The 12,592-nt window shown below is 44.4% G+C and overlaps 1 protein-coding gene across 16 annotated transcripts in view; it reads left to right on the top strand.

The window, feature by feature from the left end:
• The first annotated feature begins 44 nt into the window (after positions 1-44).
• BEND6 (BEN domain containing 6) overlaps positions 45-12,592 on the top strand; it is an 89,184-nt gene continuing 76,636 nt past the window's right edge. For 14 of the 16 annotated variants that reach the window (XM_082347162.1, XM_082347161.1, XM_082347160.1 and 11 more), the window contains exon 1: positions 46-602. The gene's annotated coding sequence lies outside the window, so the exon portion shown is untranslated. Of the gene's footprint in view, positions 603-12,592 lie in introns of all 16 variants that reach the window. The other 2 variants (XM_082347167.1, XM_082347166.1) reach the window with 1 other exon arrangement.

Raw genomic sequence — 12,592 nt, 5'->3', positions numbered from 1 at the left:
GGGTAGCCCACCCCGCCCTCCCCGGGCGCCCCCGCCCCCACCCGTGCGCAGCCCCCGGGCGCAGCCCAGCCAGAGAAGCGGCGGGCGGGGAGGGGCAGCACCGCCGCCAATGCGGCCACCCGGGCTCTGCGCATCGTCCCACAGCCACCGCCGGCCTCTGCATCCCCGAAGCCGGGAGCACGTGGGGCGGGGCAGGGACGCGGCGGCCCGCGGGGGGCGGGCGTGGGGCGCCGCGGCGGGGACTCAGCGGATGACATCACGGCCGGGCTGCGGCAGCGCGGGCGCGCGGACATGGCTGCTGCGGCTCCGGCGGCGGCCGCGGGCTGCGCCCGGGCCTGAGCGCCCAGTGCCCTCCCGCGGGGCCGCCCGCCGGTCCGCACCGTCCGGGGGGCACGGGCCGGGCGCCCCTCCGTTCCCGGACGCCCGGGCTGCCACCTCTCCAGCCTCCCGTGCCCAGATCGCTGGGGAGCCCGGCGACAGGGGGCGCCCCGGAGCCAGGGGGAGACCGCGAGGCGCCGACTAGAGCCTGCAGGCGGTGCTGCCCCCGCCTCCCACCTCCCCGCGCCCCACCCCGAGGCTGGGGCTTCGGAGGATGCAGCCGGGTGAGCTATTGCTTGCGGGGGGTTCCTGCACGCCGAAGCGTGAGCCCCGGGCAGGGCCTTCCCTGGGAATCGGGGTCCCCCGGAACGGGGGTCCCGTCCCGTCCGTCCCCCCTGAACTGGGCGCGCTCCCCGGCGGAGCGCTCGGGTCTGCAGACTTGAACTCTGCCACTCAGCCGAGAAGGGGGCACTTTGCATCCTCTTGTATCCATGTTGACCCTAAAACCTTGCCTCCTTTAGTGCAATTGGAGGGAGAGGCACTTTCAGATTTAGGAACCAGCAGATGGAGGAAGTTGGAGATTGGCTTGTAAATATTTTGAGGAGAGATTTTGTAGGGCGAGTGAGGAAGTAGTGATCTATCACACTCAAAACGCACACACTCCCTTTCTCCCTCTTGCCCCCTCCCCTTTCTTCGTAATCAGCAAAAGGAATCCTGCAGTTGGAGATTTTCCCGGGGCCGCTGGCGCAGTGCGGACGCGGGAGGCGCGGCGGGGGCGCTGCAGTGGCCTCTGTCCCTGCGGCCGCCGGGCCACCTGGCCGGGACCAATTGCGACAGTGACCTCAGCCGGCCGGTGCTCTGTCGCCTTCTGCTGCTCCCGAGCCAGTGCTGGCTTTTCCCGTGCGGGGCTGGGTTTTGCTTGTTTTGTTTGCTCGCGTAGAGAAACTGCAATTACAGTGACAAGGTAACCCATTATTGCATTTGTGGAGTTGCTACTAACTACTAGGGTGGACTCTGGAATATTTCGGAGACTGAAGAAATTGTGTCCTAATAAAGTATTTTGTAAAATTCCGGAAAGCAGTTTAAAAATCGATGACAATACTTAATTTTGTTATTTGCTTGTAGGATCTCAAGATCAGTGTGGTTTTCTAACTATACAAAATACACTATTCAGCTCTGCATAAAGGCTTAACCATTGATGTTCTTAAGGCCTTTAACGTATTACCACGTGTAAGCATTAAAGGACACTCAAAAAGGCATTGACTAATGCATGTCTTAAAGGCCAGATTCATCACCATGGGAAACAATGGATTGAGTTTTCTTTATGTACATCTTGTTTCCTATGACAAAATAAGCATTATCTCATTCAGTTGTTCCGGTTTGAAGGTGGACCTTGCTTGCGGATGCTGTATAAAGTGAGAATGGTGAATCAGAGTGCCTGCAGGATGGGCTTACAAGGTCCCTGGCTCTGGGGCTGACAGGTAGCACTGCATTTGTGCAGGTAGCTCAAAGGTTTCCTGATACCGCAGCCACTGCAGTGAGAGACCACATTCCCATCCACTGTGCAGGGGTTATTGAGGAGAAGCCTGGGAGCCTACCCTGCAGGGCACAACAGGAAACGAAGAATTCTGTACCGCACTGCCTCACAGTGGCCTGGTGGAGTAATTTAAAACAACAACAAAACTGAATTAACCTTTTGCAAACATTGGGAGAAATAACTAATGAGGAAGGTCATCGTTACTTTATACTTCTCATTGAGGAAAATTTGTGAGTGAGCTGAAATGGACCTAAATATCCTTGAAACATGTCTAAGACCGCAAATACAGCATAATAACCAATTTGCCCCAAACTGTGCATTTATAACAACAGAAAGCAACTAAATAGCAATTATGATTTTCTGAGGTACGACTTTAGCACAATTGTTATCACTCTGAGTCTTGCTGCAGCCGTTTGTAAGTTTGAAGTGCACACAAGAACATCATTTATCTTTTTTGGCAGGCAAATACTTAACTGCCCTGCAGTAGGATTATAGATATTTCTTTTTAGATGCATTCATTTCTGTTCTTTGCATCAGTTATCTCAAGGATACTAATAATGATAATAAGCAAACCAAATCGTTGAGAGAACTTAGTATTTAGGTTCCATTGTTTTCTGCTTTGTTTGTTGCTAATTTATCACTCCCTTCTCCAAATAATGGCATGTTATTAATTGCTTCTTTCTGTGTGTTTGTGTGATGCTAATGCGTTGTGGAATTCAATAAATATTAAATCAACCAATCAATCCTTTTTGGAAGTTAATTTAGTAAAATTCATACCTTTTCTTTCTGATAGATTTTCATTAAAAAAGAATAAGTGACATTATATCAAATTCACAAATTTAAAGTTTGGACGTAGGGGTGGAGGAGGAAAGTCCATGGCCAAATCTTTCATCCCAAAGAATGCAAAAATGAAGATAGGAAAGTATATATAATTTTTTGACTTTTTATGATAGTGAGCTAGCACTGTCACCCAAGAGAAGACAAATGAGTTGGGGAAATTAGTTAAGAGAGTTTGGTATCTGGTATGTAGAAGATGGCCCACCCTGCAGCCCTTTTTCCCTTTAGATGCTCAACCAAATTGAGAACACACACAAGGAACCAAAAGGAAATTAAAATGTTAACCTCATTCAGGGTGAAGTCAGATTGAAGAGCATAGCTTAGGCTCAAAGCCAAAATGGGGCATCTTATTCCTTTTCCACTAAGTGCACCCCCGCCCAGTCACAGCTAAAGAATTACAGTCCTTCCCAACAGTAAAGCAGGAAAGAACCCTACCTGTACTACTTCTCACCTGAAGACCAGAAGCTAAAAAGAGCCTGACACTCTCCAATCCACGAGGCCTGCAGCACGAGTGAGCAAGAGGCAGGACCGTGTGTGAGAAGGGACCTTTCATATACCAGCCCTGCCCATTGGTGGCCCCAGGCCCTCCCCAAGGCCCCTCATCACTGAGTCATTCTGCTCCCAAAGATAAGAGTAAGGGGCTTTAATAACATGACAGAAACATCTTCTGCAGTGCCTCCCTAGAGGTAGGAAGTTATGGCACAAATTCCTGATGTTTGGGTCAGGGAGAGATATAGAAAAGGAGAGAAGGATCCATCTAAGCTATGTGGCGACCAATTGAGGGAAAGGCAGGGATTGCAGAGGACTCAAGTTTTGGGCTCGGGTGAAGGAAGAGTTGTGAAGGCAGAGGTGACAAACCGAGTTTCAGAGCCTCTGAGGGGCAGAGGTGTCAGAAGGTCATCCGTGTGAAATTAACCATGAAAACACGACTGGAGACTGAGAACCAGAGACAGATGGGAATCACCCGCATCAATTATAGTTGAAGTCACAGATGTGGATGAAATGACTATGGAAGAGAAAGTGTAGAAAGAACTGGTATCAGTTGAGGTCTATCCCAATGGGGCTTTTTCTGTAAACCTACCTTGCTGGAAACACCTCGTAGAGTAACTATGTGGTTTCCTTTACTCATAGAGCTATGTGTTAGATTTGTGGGGAAGAACTACAAGACAGAGCTGCCAAGTGAACTGTGAAAAGCCAAACAGTCAAACTTTTTTTATCTTAGGTATTGGCACATCCCAATGATCTCTACTGTTCTAGGGTGTGACAGCTTAGGAGTGAATATGATTTGAACTTAATGCATTTTTAAAGGGTATCTAAAGTTCAGAACCCGGCAGATCCATCTCCTGACCCTAAACATGGTCCTAAAGAAAGCTGCTAGAGGAAATTGGATCCCAAAGATTACAGGTGGGGAATTTTGAAGTTTGTCCATATTCCATTGGAGATCAAAGAAGCCCAACTAAAAGGATTGTGGACGGACTGACATGACAACTGTGGATTGAGCAAAACTTCTTTTTGCAAGGGCTACCTTATCTTGAAGGTTCTGACTTCGGAGGAACAAAGGTGATTGGCAGTGGAAAAAAATCAGAACATGTGAAATTCCTTAAAAATTTATTGACTGAAATAATTTTGCCTATGTTGCACATAATTTAATAAAAAGAAAAAAAACCTTTACACTTTGTGCAGAAAGTAAAAAAACAAAACAAAAAAAAACTGGAATCAGAGCTTTGGAGATATCTTCCCCTTGTGGACTGGAGAAGGAGAGCAGATGACATGTGGGAAGTGCTTCCAGTTCAGTGGTTCCCAGGACAGATGCACATCTGGGGTAAGGAGCCCGAGGGCTGAGGACCGGTGATGAGGAGGCCTCTGCACACCTTCCGGGGAACTGGCTCATCGCAGTGGGAGAGGCTGAACCCAGACGGGAGTGGATTGGAGAGGGACGAGGATGTGGGGAAGAGGCAAGAGCGCTGTCTACGGTCTTTGGAGAAATTTAACTCTAGAATGCATGGGTAGAAATGCAAGTAAAGCCTGAGTAAAGGGCAACACATGGGCTTTTGTCAGGACAGGGGTACAACTTGGGAGATGGAGCCAGCAGTGGGAGAGAAACTGAGAGTTGAAGGGAGGGGAGAAGATGACCTCTCCAATGCGTCTGTGGTTTAGATACTTGTCCTCATGCTCCCTGGGTCCCCCAGACCAGTTCTTTCTGCTCTCAGACTGCCTTTGACTCTGCAGAATTAAAACTGACCCTGACTGGTTGTGATGGCCCCCTGCCCCTGGGCTCCTCCCCACCAACCCTGGCTACTAACGCTCAGACTAGAAGAAGGATTTTTAGGGAAAGAGAAGGAATGCCTTGGAATGTAGCCCTGGTTGTTTGTAAGCATTTATTACAAACCTCGATAGAAGTGAGTAGATGCCCCAACTGGTAATCACACAGAGACATTCCATTGGAATGTTACCCCCTTGAAAACAAAAAGTTTGGGTAAGAATGGCTCTAGCAATAAATGATTTGAAATAAATCATACTGATTTTGGACTGGCAACCTTCTTGATCCTAAGTGAAGTGTTTAACTCTCAGAAATCAATGGCATGAAAGGAATTGGGAGGAATCTGAGGAAACATGTTGTATGCCTGTTTATTCCCAAGTAGTTTTCATGGCAGTCTGAGACCAGGGCCTACGCCAACCATATACATGTTCTTGTATTGAAAGTTCAAGGAGCTACATCATTTGGGAGCACCTACAGCAACTCACATAATCTTGGAGGCAATTTCCAGCCACCAGAATCAGGGGAGCCATCATATAGACGCATCACTATTGTCTTTTTAAATTTTGCATTTTTGAAGGAAAAACAATTGTTATTTGCAATAATATCAAATATTTGCAGCAAATATTTCCCAGGAAAGGACTTTATTTTACAATAATAAAAACTTGGAAAATAACTTAAAGGCATCATTGTAAGAGAAAATATTTCAAATGACATCATCCCAAATTGTTCTTTTAATATTTTAGAAATTTTAGAGCCTAATTAGGATTTGTTGTCCTACGGGTGGCAAAATCCATGATAATGCTTGGAGGGAGGGGTTGTTCTTTTTTGTGAACATTACAGGCTTCTCAAAAAAGTCTGCTGAGTTTGAGAGTTTAAAAACATCAGTATAATTGAATTCATCTACTCTATAATGCTTTGCAGACAGTTTTTGGAAAGTAATCATTTATTATCCACAAGCAAATAGAATTCATTTCCACAGTTTCCACAATGAGTGCGGGATTAGTCATACAGCAAAATACTGAGTCATTTGGCCAGAAAGTTTACTCATAGTTGTATGAACTGCCAATAGAAAATCTGAGAGCTGTTCATAAATCAAATTTTAAAGCTCTCAGAGCTATAAATCACTTTGCAGCCTTGTTCATTATTATTCAGATAGTGTGAAATATTTCCACCATTTCTAAGAATGGGCAACTTACAAAGCAAGTTTGAAAGCAGAAGGCATTGCCTTCTAGATCCAAGATAAGAGTTGCCATGTTCATTACAAGCATTTCAATATTCTTAAGTGAAAAAAGGGAAAAAAGTACAGTAAGAGGTTTATAAGTTACATAGTAAATATGTTATGAGATGAAGAAATTCTTGATTAACTGATGTTTATGAATTAAATTCCAGATTGTCTTAATAAAACAACAGCAATATTTAATAGCTAAATTATCTCCATTTCTTACAATAATTTTTTGTAGGACTTTTGCGTTAAATATTTTGTGGTAGTAGCTTTGTATGCTAATGCATCAGCATGCTGATGGCCTGAAAGAATGTCATTAAGAGAACAGAGATAGCAAGCGTATCAAGGAAAATGGGATGAGTAACCGAAAATTAGTAAAAGATGTTTCAAAAACACACAGTTCCAGAGAGTATTGAAATTATCCCAGTGTAATGACATCTCATGGATTTAGGAACAGAAAGAAAAATATGTCTTAAAATGTCTTTGTGGTTCCAAAATACTTTATGGAGTAAGACAGGGAAACAAATAGCAAACTCACTGAATTAGCATACAGTAAAGTTTACATTTCACAGAAGAAAGCCAAAAACCTAAAGCCTGTTCTTGCTGGTCTTATCTCTGCTGTAGGAGCTTTTAACCTGGAGTTCACGAACAGGATTCTAGGGACCTGAAATTATATGTAAAACTGTGAGTCTCTTTGGAGGGACATGGTCCATAGTTTTCACCAGGTTCTTAAGGAGTTATCAAAAAGAAAAAGAGAATCCTCAAAACCATACAAATCCACACAGATACCAAGGCTTCTGCAGCATCAAATCATTCTCTCATCCATCGGCATCACATCACCTAAGTGCCTCCCCTGAGACTGGGAGAAGGGTCTGGAGCACCATCAGCCTAGGACGAGCTGAGGAAGCACTCAGCTCTAACCTATGCAAGTTCAGGGACATTTCCCCAGTGCAGGCGAACACCGCCCACCCTACGGCTAAGTGGAGACAGTGTTCTCTGAGTTTCCTTGTCTTCCCGCAACTTTAAACAGATTGGGAGAGGGGCAAGAGAGTTCACTCAGTAACTTTCATTGGGATGTCAGTTTCAGCCCTGAGAAGGGAAGCCTGTATTAACTATCTAGGGCCACTCCACAACCATCTAGATGTTTGAATGCATAAGCCCATTCTGAGCAAAAAACACTGGTCCTAGAATTCAGTCTTCAGCTGAGTCTGCAAGGATCTCTGTAGTCTTAAGGCTAAAAGAGAGGCAAGGACTTCGTATCAGGCTCCCAGAAACTACTCCTGGATATCCTGGTGAACGTAGCAGCCATTCCTCCTACATCCTGCCTTAGCATCGGCTGTGAGGCTTTTCAACATCCAGCCTTCCCCGGAGACCTGGGAGCCGGGGCCCTGGATCCTACCAGGATAACCCTGCCTGTGGTGTGGAAGACCGCCCACCCATCCTAGTGGCTGAGCTCCATCCACCCACTGTCTCTGCCTTCCCACGCTTGCCGTGCCTGTGAACCCCGCCCCCCATATTCCCAGGACACTAGGTCCCCATGTCCTGTCACTGTGATCACATTCCGTCACATTACAAGGCTGGCTATTTCATCATGGGACTTCCTCACTCCAGTGGGCAAGTCCAGTTTCCAGGCTGTCCTACTCTCTCAGTCTGGTGGTTCTATGTCCTCCAGGTTCCCTGCTGACCCTGTAGGCTGTGAAGGGTTTCGTACAATATTCACGCATTCCACCCAGAGACAGCCTTTGAACCACAATTTCCTGAGTGTCTCAGATCCCTCTGGGTCTATTCTTTGCACAGTTTCATTTTGGGGCCATCTGCAGTGAAGCAGGAACCCACCTTGAGCAGACACTGCAGGGTCACAGTTAGTGTCCCCCACCTCCTGGCAGTCTGCCCCAGGTGAGCTGATGGAGTCTGGGTCTTGGTGCCTGGATTAAGGGGCACCAGCACCCCAGGAGTTGGCTGGTATGGTCCCTGTTTACTTCTCCTCACTCACAGGGCACAGGACCATGTTCTGGGTTTCCTCATCAGGGAATGTAATGTTGCTTCAACAGGGTACAAAAGAATATTAGAGCAAGAAATTGGTAGTAATAATATTGTATTGAAATAATATTAGTATCTAATATTGGTAGTAGATGAGGGGGCAAAGCAGTTAAGATGATTGATTAAGTAAATTATCTGAAATATGTGACTCAGCAGATTAATTATGTTAGACCTAAACTTTAAAGACTATTAAAGTACAAAATTAATAGACACATTGGTAAATGGTATACACTTAATTTCATTAGTATACGATATTAACATGGCAGATATTTCAAAGAGAAATTAGCTTGTCCTTTCATGTTATAACTGGTAAGATAAATTAATATTTGAAAGTTGCATCACTCCTGATTTTTATGCATAGGCATTGATTCCTGCATCAAAATCATTACATTTTGTGAATTTTAAAAATTGGTCTGAAACTTATTAATGTTCTAGAATATGGTCCCTTAAAGCAAAAATCTTAATGATCTCATCTTGCACTCAACTTTCAAGATGGATAGAATGTTCTACTTTAATCAAAAAAGTGTGAAGTGGCAGATGGTTTACATGACTTAACAGTCATCCTAAAATAGAACTCTTCATTTTTCTTACTCTTCTTTAGGTGTAACTCTGCACTTGTGTTTCTGATAAATGGGGAAACGGCACATAAATATCAAGGGTGGGGACAGGTAATAACATAAGAATAGCCAAGGAGATAAATACTCACAAAAATTGATATTCCTTAGAAAAGATTTTGGAGGCCCTAGAACCATAGGAAAACTTATCCGGAGTCCCTCTGAGTTTTGCATATACTTTTTTGTGCAGACTTGCAGGTGGTCCCACACACACACACACAGCTACAGGCTTTTTTATTTTTTAATTGAAGTATAGTTGATTTACAATGTTGTGTTAAGTTCTGCTATACAGCAAAGTGACTCAGTTATACATATGTATATTCTTTTTCATATTCTTTTCCATTATAGTTTATCACAGGATATTGAATATAGTTCCCTGTGCTCTACAGTAGGACCTTGTTGTTTATCCATTCTTATATATACTAGTTTGCATCTGCTAACCCCATCCTCTGAATCCGTCCCTCCCCCAACTCCCCTCCCCCTTGGCAACTGCAAGTCTGTTCTCTATGTGGCTACAGGCTTTTCGTAGACATTTGAGGGGACAGGTGACATTGTGGAGCAGGTGAAGATTATCTTCCAATGCTCCCAGCCTCTGATTTCTGCACTATTATCTCTCTGCTGTAGGCATCTTGTTCCTGAACACATCGAGATGAAAATGAGCTGGTCTCACTGTCTCATTACAGATGAGACAGAGACTGAGCCATTTGGCATCTGGCTTTCCTGCCAGGTCAGGAGCAGCAGAAAGACTCTGGTACAGAAGAGAAAGTTCATGTCTTTCTCTGCTCAAACTGCTATAACAAAATACCAGAGAATGGGTAGCTTATAAACAATAGAAATGTATTTCTCACAATTCTGGAGGCTGGCAGTCTTAAATCAAGTGCCAGCATGGTTGGGTTCTGGTGAAGCCCCTCTTCCGCGCTGCAGACTGCCGACTTCTCACTGTGTCCTCACCTAGCAGAAGGGGCTGAGGATCCCTCTGGAGACTGTTTAATAAGGACACTAATCCCATTCATGACAGCTCCCCCCATCATGACCTAATCACCTCGCAAAGGCCCCATCACCTGATACCATCACCTATGAGGGTTAGGATTTCAACATATGGATTTTGGGAGGACCCATTCTGACCATAGCAGCTGGGTGTAGGCAAACCAGGAGGAACAGTGCTGTACCTCAGGGCTCGTCATAATGGAAATGTCACCAGCTGTAGGCTTACAGGGAGAGGGAAGGAAGTGGTTATCGCAACCTGAAAGGAGAGGGTCACATAGACAAGGCAACCCCCTAGGAAGGGAGGCAGGAGGATACATCCTCCTAACTCCCTGTTCTCCTTCCCTCTGATCTCCTGCTTGGACATGCTGTTGGCTGAACCCAGCTGGGACGAGGGCAAGGGAGCCCAAGCGTGTCAACCTCCAGGCTTAGAGAGCAGCTTAAAGATTGGGGGGAGAAGGGATCAGAGGGGCAAAGAGCGGGTCTCCAGCCCTGGTGGCTGAGCAGGATGACAGTCCTGAGAAGCTCTGATGATCCTGTCAAGACTCCAGTCTCTGGGGAAATGGGACTATGAGGCAGAACTTGGCAAGGAGGGCCTTGTAAGAGCTTCATCAAGCAAAGAAAGCAAAAGCTAGTTACTGGAGATGATAGAATTTGCTGAAAAGCTGACTTGATGATTAGTTTCTAACTTCTGGCTCGAGTCCTTCTTATGGGTTAGCAACTGGGATTGGTTGCCAGGGTCCACTGGGGCCCCAGTTTCCTCATCTGTTAAGTGTGAATAATCCTTGGACCTACCCTGGAGCGTGACGGTGAGAATTAAATGAGTTAGTATAGGTTAAACGCTTTGAATGGTATAGTAAGTACTCAGTAAATATTAACAATATTTTTATTGTTATTAAATGAAGGAGACAGGATTGGAAAGGTCTAAGGATGTCAGGTAGGGCAGGATGGGGAGCTAAATGAATTCCTTTCCTAGATAATGGTTACATGCATGACAGTGCATGACATCACATCTCATTGGTTAAATTAGCTTTAGTAAAAGTGCATCCACAAACTCTGGCCTGATGAGACTGTTTTTCTTTCCTTTCTCATCATGGGAAGTTGAAAATGATTCAGGTCTAGAGTCCCTCAAACACACTTAGTGTTTCTGAGGTTCACACACAGTCTCCAATCAGTCTAAGTCATGCAATCATAGTTTGGCAGCATTGCCGAATCATCCTAAAGTATATTGATCATCTTTTTAGTTGGGATATTTCTGGAACAACTTGGAAATTGAAAACACGTTAGATGGCATTTGGAAATGGCAAGAGGAAAAAGAGTGAGTTGAAATGCTCCCTAATAGATATTAGTAAAACCCCGTAATTTCTGTCCAGAAGTCAAGAACACTTTGATGAGGAAGCACTTGCTTTGCTCAGTAGAGCGCTGTGCTTGCTGCAGGAGAGGACACCTAACCCTTCAGAGCCATTCTGATCTTTGGTGTTTTTTTTTTTTTTTTTTTTTTTAGATCTTCAATTTTTAAAAAAATTGAAGTGTAGTTGACTCAGAGCCATTCCAATCCTGGTTTGCCTTCTTCTAGTGTATATATAATTAAAAATAATAATATGGACATGTCCCTCCTCCATGCCTTGCCAAAGGCTGAGCTGAAGCTAGTAGCCCATTTTACAGAGAACATTAAACCAGCCACTGGATATTTAGAAATATGTTGGCACTATTTTCCTGGCACTTTGGAACTCATTTAGAGGGGTGTCTTCAGTTCATACTCTGACTTGAGTACTGAAGAGGACCTTCTATGCCTGTACATTCCAAAACCGATATGTATAGAAAACAATCCAAAACTTTTGGCAATTTGAAAGGGTACTTAAGTTTTATTGTAGTGCCGTACTTGCCTTTCATGATTTTTATTTAATTCATAACAGAGAATTTTTATTTAAATACAAAGGGAGGTGAGATACCTGAATGATATTTTGATGTTCATTTAGTTTCCTTAAATGTGGTCCCTTGGGCTTCCCCAGGTGTCACAGTGGTTAAGAATCCACCCGCCAATGCAGGAGACATGGGTTTGAGCCCTGGTCTGGGAAGATCCCACATGCCGCGGAGCAACTAAGCCAGTGCACCAAAACTACTGAAGCCTGCGTGCCTAGAGCCCTTGCTCCGCAACAAGAGAAGCCACCGCAATGAGAAGCCTGCGCACCACAACGAAGAGTAGCCCCCCTTCTCGCCGCAGCTAGAGAAAGCCCGCGCACAGCAATGAAGACCCGACGCAGCCAAAAATAAAATAAATAAATTTATTTTAAAAAAATATGGTGCCTTTTGTTTCTTAGAATTTCAGAGGCGGCTTTTGTATTTTTGAACTCCTGCATTAATTGTATTATTGACATATTAAAAGTAAACCTAAATGCATTAATAATTTATATTTTTATTAATTTAATTTGCTTTCATTAGTTACAAAGTTCTCCGTTCTCTGTGTCTTATTTCTCATACGTCTTTTTCATAACTTGGAGGCTGCTTAGAACATTTTTCAAGGTATGGGTTATAACCCATTAGTGAGTTGCGAAATCAACTTAACATGCTGTGATCAGTCAGCACTTATTAAAATGAAATAAAATACAGTAGATAGAATAGAAACTGAGAGACTGCATCACATGCAGTAAAAGTGAGTATGTTTCCTGAAATTTTGTTTTAGTTTTGTGTGTGTGGGTGTATGTGTGCATGTGTGTTTTCTGGATCAAAATGTAGAATGTATATTTTGCCGTGAGGTACAAAAGATTGGAAAAAAATTG

Source organism: Balaenoptera borealis (assembly GCF_965194805.1).
Source record: "Balaenoptera borealis genome assembly, chromosome: 12".
NCBI lineage: Eukaryota > Metazoa > Chordata > Mammalia > Artiodactyla > Balaenopteridae > Balaenoptera > Balaenoptera borealis.
The sequence above is the reverse complement of the archived record's forward strand: the minus strand, read 5'-3'. Positions and strand labels throughout refer to the sequence as shown.